Source organism: Gekko japonicus, unplaced genomic scaffold (genome assembly GCF_001447785.1).
Source record: "Gekko japonicus isolate JY-2015 unplaced genomic scaffold, Gekko_japonicus_V1.1 scaffold361, whole genome shotgun sequence".
Classification (NCBI taxonomy): domain Eukaryota; kingdom Metazoa; phylum Chordata; class Lepidosauria; order Squamata; family Gekkonidae; genus Gekko; species Gekko japonicus.
This window is the reverse complement of record NW_015174852.1, coordinates 79,419-89,911: the sequence shown is the minus strand read 5'-3', so window position 1 is coordinate 89,911 and position 10,493 is coordinate 79,419. Positions and strand designations below refer to the sequence as shown.

The window sequence follows — 10,493 nt, the reverse complement described above, 5'->3', positions numbered from 1 at the left end:
CCCCCCTCCCCAAATCCAAAAGCAAGATTTGGCCCCCCAAGGACCCCCTTTTACCAATCCTGGGGGGGTCCCCCTAGTCTCGTTGCTCCCCCCCTCCCTTTCCCCCCTTTGCTAACCTGGATTTGCAACTCTTCCTCTCTCCTTTTCCAGCAGCCTCTCTCTCGCTCTCGGCGCACCCGCCCCTGCTGCTCGCGCCGCCTTCTCGCGACTGGCTGAGAGCCACAGGAAAGGCGGGCCGGGAAGCGTTCCAACCAATCATGGGCCAAAGGAGGCGGGGTGGGGAATGGTGTGCGGGGGACGGGGGGAGACTTCGGGTCAGGTTTGGCAGAGCGGTCAGCGCAGGAACGTGGAAGGAGCGGGGGCGGCGGCGCGGCGAGGGGGGGGGGCGTGTTTAAAGGGCCAGGAGACCCCAGTTTTCTATTTTACCCACTTCCCAAGTATAGAAGGAAAGTCGAAGGATGGGCTAGGGGTTGCCAGATGCAGGTTGGGAAACTCCTGGGGATCTGGGGGCCGGGGGAGGACAGGGACCTCAGTGGGGTACAAAGTGAGTCCACCTTCCAAAGCAGCCGTCTTTTCCAGGTATATCTGTCGCTTGGAGATCAGCTGTAATAGCCGGAGATCTCCAGCCATTGCCTGGAGGTTGGCAACCGTACCTGGCCAGTAGGAGGGGATGGGTTGCCAGATCCAGGGGGAGATTTATGGATGGATCCTGGGGAGGGCAGAGACCTCAGAGGGGTACAATGCCATACAGTCCAGCCAGGGCTCTTTTTGTAGAAAAAGCCCAGCAGGAACTCATTAGCATAATAGGCCACACCCAACAGCAGGAACTCATTAGCATATTAGGCCACACCCCTGACAGCACAGCCCATTAGCACATTAGGCCACACCTCCATGTTACCAGAAGTGTGGTCATCCAGCCACACCCACCTTTCGCTTCTTATTCTGTTTACCTTGTTTGTTGTCAAAACCCAGGGCCTTTTTTTGTAGCAGGAACTCCTTTGCATGTTAGGCCACACACCCCTAATGTAGCGAATCCGAATGAGTGTCTGCTTGTTGGGTGTGGCCTATTATGCTAATGAGTTCCTGCTGGGCGTGGCCAACTAGGGAGCCAGCCTTTCCTGTGCGTTCCTGTCCAAAAATAGCCCTGCTGAGTCCACCCTGCAAAGCATCCATTGGCGGAACTCATCTCTGTAGTCTGGAGATGAGCTGCAATTCCAGGGGGTCCCCAGGTCCCACCTGGAGGCTGGCATCCCTAACTGGACATTCCCCCCCCTTCTATGTAAGGTTGCTAACGTCCAGGAGGTGGCTGGAGACCTCCTGCTAAACTGATCTCCAGGTGAGAGAGATCAGAGTTCCCCCCCCCAAAAGAGGGGGGGAATTCTAAACCAACAAAGCACAAACCTCCAAAGGAAGTTTAGAAAACTTATAGGGGGCCGAAAGTTAAAAACATGAGTAAGTGTACAAAAAAGTGTTTATTTCAGACATATAAAAGCCTAGTAAAGGTAAAGGTTCCCTTGCTCAAAAGCCAGTCGAATCCGACTCTAGGGTTGCGGTGCTCATCTCCGTTTCAAAGCCGAAGAGCCAGCGCTGTCCGAAGACGTTTCCGTGGTCATGTGGCCGGCATGACTAAACACCAAGGCGCATGGAACGCTGTTACCTTCCCACTGAAGTGGTACCTATTTATCTACTTGCAGTTTCTTGCTTTCGAACTGCTAGGTTGGCAGGAGCTGGAACTAGAGACGGGAGCTCACTCCGTCATGCGGCACCCGGGTCTCGAACTGCTGAACTACCGACCTTCCACAGCCTGCAGTTCAGCATCTCAACCACTTGAGCCACCGCAGTTCAATTGCAGCTTAATTGCAGTAAATCGGACCAAAATCTGAATGTTCCAATATGGAATTGAATGACACACCAAAAAGTTTCTATTTGGGGCCACAAATATATCTGGCCTTGTGTCAGAAGTAGCTGACAAACGCGTCAGGTCATACACTGTCCTTTTGTGTGTGTATTTGTAACTCTGAACATCTTATGAGGCTTTATTTGGGCCCCTGCTAGGCTTTTATATGTCTTTGAAATAAACACTTTTTTGTACACTTACTCATGTTTTTAACTTTCGGCCCTCAATCAGTTTTCTAGACTTCCCTTGGAGGTTTGAGAGAGATCGGTTCCCCTGGGGAAGAGGACTGTTTTTGGAAGTTCGACTCTGTGGCATCGTGCCCCAAACCCCGCCCTCCTCTGGCTCCACCCCCAAAATCTCCAGGTATTTCCCAACCCGCAGCTGGGCAACCCTACTGCTACGATCCACAGGTATGTCATTCATTTCGTTTACAGACCACCTTCGGCAGCCCAGCTAGTGTTGCCAACTCCAGAGGGGGAGATTCCTGGAGATTCGCAAGGGGAGCCTGGGGAGGGCAGGGTTTGGGGGGGGAGGGACCCCCAGTGGGTACAATGCCAGAGAGCCCCACTCTTCAGACCAACTGTTTTCTCCAGGAGAACTGATTCCTGTCATCTAGAGACCAGGTGCAACGCTGGGAAATCTCCAGGACCCACCTGAAGACTGGTAACTCTGCTTTCTTGCATTGTAGTGGGGCGCTTACATAGGAACATAAGAGACGCCAGTGTTGGATCAGGCCAAAGGCCCACCCAGTCCGACACTCTGTGTCACACAGTGGCCAAAAATACCAGTGCCATCAGGAGGTCCACCAGTGGGACCAGGACATTAGAAGCTCTCCCACTGTTGTCCCCCCCCCAGCACCAAGAATACAAATACAGAGCATCACTTGCCCCAGACTGAGAGTTCCTATCTATAGGTAAAGGTTCCCTTGCTCGAAAGCCAGTCGAATCCGACTCTAGGGTTGCGGTGCTCATCTCCGTTTCAAAGCCGAAGAGCCAGCGTTGTCTGAAGATGTTTCCGTGGTCATGTGGCCGGCATGACTAAACACCAAGGTGCACGGAACACTGTTACCTTCCCACCGAAGCGGTACCTATTTATCTACTTGCAATTTCTTGCTTTCGAACTGCTAGGTTGGCAGGAGCTGGAACTAGAGGCGGGAGCTCACTCCATCATGCGGCACCCGGGTCTCAAACTGCTGAACTACTGACCTTCCACAGCCTGCAGTTCAGCGTCTTAACCACTTGAGCCACCGCAGCTCCTATCTATACCCTGTGGCTAATAGCCACTTTTCTGCCAAAGATCTGCAATTTTTTTTAGCAAAGCAGAGTTAGGAGCAGAAAATCCTCTCTCTCTCTCTCTCTCTCTCTCGCGCTCTCTCTCTCTCTCTCTCTCTCTCTCTCTCTCTCTCTCTCTCTCTCTCTCACACACACACAGCCCTTTCAATTCACTTTCAACACACTTTGCAAGTGGATTTTACTGCCTTACCTTTAAAAGGCATTTGTTCCTTCGTTTTCTGGTTCAGTAATTGTAGTCCTATTGCATTGCTTATTGTCTGACTGCATGGTTGTCATGATTTTGTTATCCGCCTTGAGTCTCAGCAAGAAAGGCATGGTATAAATTAATAATGATAATTTTTAAAAATCTCATAGAGCAGTACAGTAAGAAACAGCAAGGTATATGCAACCACCATGGCAGTTAAGGACTGAATTATAACGTTAGGAGCCAGAAGGTGCAGGAACGTAGAAGCGCAGGCGCAGCGGAGCCAAAAGGACATAGCCAGAGCCGGGCTGATGCGAACCATGCGCCAGATGGGCCCGCCGGAAAAAACAGCCGACTCCGAAGACCACCGGAAGAAGAAGAAAAGCCGAGCCAAAGCCGGGCCGAGCCTAGCCGAGCCGGAGCCGAAGCCGAGCCGAAGAACATTGGGTGCCGGTAGGGCAGTCCCCACCCCATAGATAGAGATAAATGAAATTGTGTAAGCCGCTCAGAGACCCCTCGGGGTTCGAGCGGGATACAAGTTGAAAGCATAAATAAATAAATAAATAAAACCAATCAAGTCCTAACAGACTGTCCTGGTGTCCTTTGACCACGATGGCCCTCAGCGGCCGTAGAAGTTCTTGAACCACACCATGAACTTGCCGATTCCCGCAACCTGGATCCGTTGTTTCTGGAAATTGTCCAAGTGGAGGTCACACGGCTCCAGCCAACGTCTGTTCCATCTAGGAAACAAGCGGCAAAGTGTTTGTGTGGAGATGATGGTGAGCGCCGACTCCCAGTTGACCTCCATCTCGCAGTGAACGTTGTCTAATACAACTGTTACCTTTATTTTGTTCTTCATATGCAGTTCCGCCACTGTCAAGTGGTGAAGGCATTTGCGCATCGTATGACAATCAGCTTTCCTTGTTGGCTGGTACTTTTGCGGAGGGCGGTACCTGCTCAGGGATGCGTGGAGTGACCTCTTGATCTTTGACGAACAGCCCACTCAGGCAATATGTCCTGTTTTGCCGCATTCCTGGCACTGGATATCATGGAAACGACACTTCTGACGCTCATGATTGCCCCCACAATTGGCACAGTTCATTTTAGGGGCAGTCTGCCGATGGTAGCTTTTGGGGCTTTCTGCTGCTCACGTATGATGAACGATGTTGTCCTCGCTATCGGTGTCTTCCATACTCTCCCGATGCACCGGCTGCGTTTTCCGGGACTCTGGTGGTGTCCTATACTGTCTCACATCTCTGGTGGATTGTTTGGCCATTTCAGCAGCGACGGATTCCTCGTAAGCTACTGGAAACATAAGTTCCTTTTTTGCAAACAGCCGTCGTTGTAGTTTCTCATTTAGTAGGCCACATACTAGCGGGTCATGGAGCCAGTCACTCAGGTCTGCGAAATTGCACTGTCTTGCAGTCTTGTGGAGTGCAGCCACATATTCAGCTTGGTCGGTTCAAGGAACACATGTCTACACGCGATTTCGGATGGCTTGGGTGTAAAATAGTTGCGCAGCTTGTCAGTGATCGCGGTAAGCTCGGTCGCTTTGAGTTCCGCGGGTGCCACTAACATCCTGACCACATCGAATATGCCTTTTCTGCAGATGCTTAAGAAGGTAGCTTTCTTCACCTCCAGATCAGTAATCGTGGTCGCTGTGGCGTAGAAACTGAACCTGGAAACGAAGCTGTCCCAGTCTTCAGTGCTTGCATTGAACGGCTTGAATTGACCTGCGGTGGTCATCGTAGTGTTGCTCGGGGGTGGTAGCGCTTGCTCGCTGGCACCGCTTGCGGTCAAGGTGAAAATTCCTTGGTTGTCTGCCGTGATTAGCTCTTAGGGCCAAGGTGACAATCCTTGCTCTTCGTAGTGATCAGCTGATGGTTCTGCATCCCATCCTCGTTGCCAGTATTATGAACTGAAACCAAGGCGGCTCTTGAACAAGTGTTTTCTTTATTCAGCTCATAACTTAACACAGGACAACATTCAACAGAACCTTCTAACTTTTATACGTTTTGAACTGGCAAAGCCACACCTCTAGAACAGATAATGACCAATGAGAATGCATTGCTTAGGAACAATGGAATTGGTTTCCACCGAAAGTCAATATCTCTTTGGATTGGCCTTTTTGCAGCCTTGGCCAATCCAGTCTCGCATTTCAGCCTACTAGGGCTTCAATGGAGCTGGAAGCCCAGTTTCTAACTTCACATAATAACTGAATACATAACAGTAGGTCAGCCTGAAAGAATGGGCTGATCTAGGATCGCTTGAGCTTCATGACAACATACATACAAACAACCCCCATCTACCCCCCACAACATATAACATGAGACTTTTTCATTTCTTCTGCTTGTTAGATTTCTAAATTCATTATCTATTTTACTCCACTAAGCTTATCTTTTCTGCGTTCTGAATTTACTACCTTTATTTATCAGTTGCATTTACATTATACCAATCGTAGAATCTCTTCCAAGTTTTTTGAAAAGTCCATTCTGTACCGGCTCTCATCTAAAGTGTCAGTTTGTCATTTTCCGCCGTTTCAAATATTTTGTTCACGTACTCTTGTTTCGTTGGTATTTCCATTGTTTTCCAATATTTGGCATATACTATTCTTGTAGCTGTCGACATATGAACTATCAAATACCTATCTGCTTTATCAAAGTCTTTTGGAAATATATTCAGTAACAGTATCTCTGGAGTAAACGGGATATTAGTTCTTATTATTTTTTCCATTATCTCATGAATCCATGAGATGTTGTTCGTTCGCTTGCCAGACCCTCACTGGAGGCAGGGGATTATACAATTTCTGATCCCCTCCCATGATTTGACAGTATCGGGCAGTGGGGGGGGATACAGCAACTATCTCATGACGCTCTAGGATTTCCTTCCCCTATACTCTATGGTACCAAAGAGTGGAATGATAGAGCGTCAAACCTGCTGGAGGCCTCTGCTCCCCTTCCTCCTAAAGTGCCTGTTTGCACAGCTTTTGAAGTTCTAAAGAGCTCTGGAGTGGGCAGCCTCCTGCTTAACAACCACCTGCTACTAAAAAGAATGCCGCACTCCTGGCAGCCCCATTCCTTCCGGCCATGTTGGGTGGGCGAAGGAGGGGCTGTTGCTGCTGCAGCCAGATGCACTCAAGGCTGAGCCCCTGCGGGCCGACAAAGAGTCCATTTCGCAAGTCCTGTTGGTCATCATAAACGTAGAAATAGTTCAAGCTGAGGGTCTGGCCAAGTGGTGGGACATCTGCGTTGTGTTTCCATATCCACGTATGCAAATCAACAAACGCCATTGATTTTAAAGGGTCTCTCTCAACAGGGCCAGAATCGTGGTGGCAGAAAGGGCCGTCGAGCCGCGTCCGACTTATGGTGTCCCAGGAGCCTGCCAGCCAAGTACTAATTAGGGCCGGCCTGCTTAGCTTCCAAGATCTGAAGAGCTCGACTGACTGGATCTGACTGACTGGATTCCCCCCACCCCACCCCAAGCTGAACCAGTGAGTAGAATAGCTAGGCTGCATTTTCCAGTTTAAGGATTTTGCCCTGCGCACTTAACATAGTCTGGTTGAAAGTGCCGTCAAGTCACAGCCTACACAAGGCAACTCTGTAAGTCTTCCAAGGCAAGAGACATTCGGGGTCGTTTGCCACTGCAACCCAGGACCAGTGTTCCCTCTAAGCTGAGTTACTGTGAGCCAGCTCGCAGTTTTTTAGCCTCCAGCTCACACACTTTTGTCTCAGCTCAGGAAGGAGGGCTCCAGAGCAAACTCATTGATGCAGTGGCCAAATCGCTCACTCACAACTCTAATGCCAGTAGCTCACAAAGTAGAATTTTTGCTCACAAGACCCAACAGCTTAGAGGGAACACTGCCCAGGACTTCCTCGGTGGTCTCCCATCCAGCACTGGCCTTGCTTAGCTTCCAAGATCTAATAAGATCGGGCTAGCTAGACCATCCAAGTCAGGGCAGCAACTAAGGATCGCAAAGGAGCAACTAACTTATGGAGACCCGGTAGTGTTTTTAAGACAAGAGATGAACAGAGGGGGGTTTGCCATCGCTCGCCTCTGCATAGCAACCCTGGACTTCCTTGATGGTCTCCCATCCAAGGACTAACAAGGGCTGACCCTGCTTTGTTTCTGAGGTCTGATAAGATGGGGCTAGCCAGCACCATCCAGTTCAGGGACCCATATTACTGCAAGGGGGGGGGGAAGTCAAAGAAAAACAGGAGCTATTTTAAACATTGGCCAGCAGGTGGCAGCGTGACCACGTGCTATCAAGTTCTGACCCTTTCATACCTACTTATGGCGGCACAAACCACCATCGCAGCGGCCTGGAAGTCACCCAAGTCTCCAAGTTTAGAGGCCTGGAGAAATAAAGTGTGGGAACAATTCCTGATGGATAAGATAAGTGACACTTTAAATATAGCTCAAACGAATCTTTGTACAACGAAATCACTCTTTGAGCGCACCTGGTTCCCTCACATTTAATATATGACTGAGAAGGATTTACTTCCAAACAATCCGGCCTATGCTTCTTGGTTACGCTTTTGAATATAAAATAGTATAACATACCCCAGTATTAAAAACTCTGCACTGTATACAACAGTATAGCTTTTATCAGTATCCTCATAACAAGAGTCTTTAGTCGATATATATTTATTAGTAACGATTTTTAAAAATGCTTTTGCATTTAGACTTCAATGTAGTTAGAATTTTTTAAAGCAAAGTGTTTACTGTTTGGTATTTATACTCTGCTTGGTTTTGGTATTTTTGATGTAGTATTAAAATTTTTAATTAAAAAAATTAATAAATTAAAAAAAAAAGTTCTGACCCTTCACAGGTTTCTCAAGTCAATAAACCCGTTTTTTACTTTCAGGTTTAAAAGCCCAAAGGGTGCAGAATCGTGGTGGCAGAATCGTGTTTAAAATATTTGCGTGACTGAGGAGTGGAAAGCTGAAGATCACGAGCCAGGACTTTTTGACGGGGTCATCGGGAGGAGGAGCGCCTGAGAATTCCACCCACCCAACCCTCCACTCTGGGCTGTGGATTTCTCTCACTGCCAAAGGCTTATAAAAATATAGGGAGGATTGATCTCTAGCAAGCGCAACTTCCTTTTATAACAAGTACAACTCTGTCCAACAACTGTGGATGGCTGAAGCGGCCCTGCTGGGAAATTCCCCCCCCACACACACCTAGGAGAGCCACCACGGCTTGACCCGACTGTCCTTTCCCATGATCCAGAGCGGGCTCTTTCCTACTGTGGAGAATCTGCACTGCTGCTGACTGGTTCCTGCTCTATTCCTAGAAATACATTCAGGTCATCTTCTTTTTCAGCTCTTGCCTCTGATTTGCACGGACACTAAATCAGACCATCGGTCCAGTGAGGTCAGTCTTGTCAGACTGGCAACGGCTCTCCGCAGGGACTAGGGCCCCGGATATATATATATATTTTTGCTGAGGCACTGTTATTTTCTCTTCATAAACAGCCTGTAAAAATTGTAAATAGATTTCTTCAGGAGACCCTCAGAATGGATATAGGGCTATGTACTGTGGTCTTAAAAGACGCCTGCTCCTTGGGAGGAAAGCGATGACGAACCTAAACAGCATGATAAAAAGTAGAGACATCACTCTGCCAACAAAAGTCCGCAAGGTCAAAGCAATGGTCTTCCCAGTAGTCATGTGTCATGTCCGACTCTTCGCGACCCCATGGATCATCTCCCACCAGGCCCTCCTGTCTTCCGCCGTCCTCTGAAGTTGGCTCAATTTCATGTTCGTTGCATCTCTAACCATCTCATCCTTTGCCGTCCCCGTCTTCTTTGACCTTCAATCTTTCCCAGCATCAGGGTCTTCTTCTCCAGTGAGTGCTCCCTTCTCATTGGGTGGCCAAAGTCTTTGAGCTTCAGTTTCATTATCTGGCCTTCCAGGGAACAGTCAGGGTTGATTTCTTTTAGGATTGACTGATCTGATCTTCTTGCAGTCCAAGGGACCCTCAAGAGTCTTCTCCAGCACCATAGTTCAAAAGAATCTATTCTTCGGCGCTCGGCCTTCCTTATAGTCCAACTCTCACAGCCATACATGACTACTGGGAATCTATCTATCTAGGATGTTTGAATTACTTTTAAACAGAAGAGAGAGAAAGCAATGTCAGTTGTCACTCGTACATTTTCTAAATGCATTCCCAAGCTGTCTTTCTTGTGTTTTTACACACTTCCACCACAGAACATAAGAACATAAGAGATGCCAATGTTGAATCAGGCTAAAGGCCCATCCAGTCCAACACTCTGTATCACACAGTGGCCAGAAATACCAGGTGCCATCAGGAGGTCCACTAGTGGGGCCAGGACATTAGAAGCCCTCCCACTGTTGACCCCCACTTCCCCAAGCACCAAGATGAGAGAGCATCACTTGCCCCAGAGTCCCTAGCTATACCTTGTGGCTAATAGCCACTGATGGACCCTGATGCTCCATATGCTTTTATCTAACTCCCTTTTGAAGCCGTCCATGCTTGTAGCTGCCACCACTTCCTGTGGCAGTGAATTCCAAGTGTTAATCACTCTTTGGGTGAAGAAGGACTTCCTTTTATCCGTTCTAACCCGAACGCTCAGCAATTTCATGGAGTGCCCACGAGTTCTTGTATTGTGAGAAAGGGAGAAAACTACCTCTTTCTCTACCTGCTCTATCCCATGCATTATCTACTACGACTCCAAGATCTCTCTCTTGATCAGTCTCTGCCAGTTCAGACCCCATCAACGTGTTTTTATATTTAGGATTTTTGGCTCCAATGTGCATCACATTGCACTTGGCCACATTGAACCCCATTTGCCATGTTGAAGCCCACTTGCCCATCCTTGACAGATCCCTTTGGATCTGTTTGGGAAACACCAATCAGTTTAGCATCAGATTCCCACTGTGTTCCAACTACTGATTAGATAACAGCAATCAATGAAGTCCAATTAATCAAAACAAGCTAAGGGTGAGATGCAAGTGAAAAATAACAACCGATGAAAACTATTCCTCTGCAAACTATTGAACACATCTCACAACTCTCTCTTTTCCTCCTTCGTCTGTTCCTGGCAATCCATGAGTCTACCATAGAAGGTCAATCAACCGGTTTTTGGAAGAAGCCCCCCTG

The 10,493-nt window shown here is 48.4% G+C and overlaps 1 protein-coding gene across 1 annotated transcript in view; it reads right to left on the bottom strand.

Annotated features, from left to right (window-relative positions):
* LYSMD4 (LysM, putative peptidoglycan-binding, domain containing 4) overlaps positions 1-152 on the bottom strand; it is a 13,652-nt gene extending 13,500 nt beyond the window's left edge. The window contains exon 1 of the mRNA XM_015424547.1: positions 117-152. The gene's annotated coding sequence lies outside the window, so the exon portion shown is untranslated. The remainder of the gene's footprint in view (positions 1-116) is intronic.
* Between the last annotated feature and the right edge of the window lie 10,341 nt (positions 153-10,493).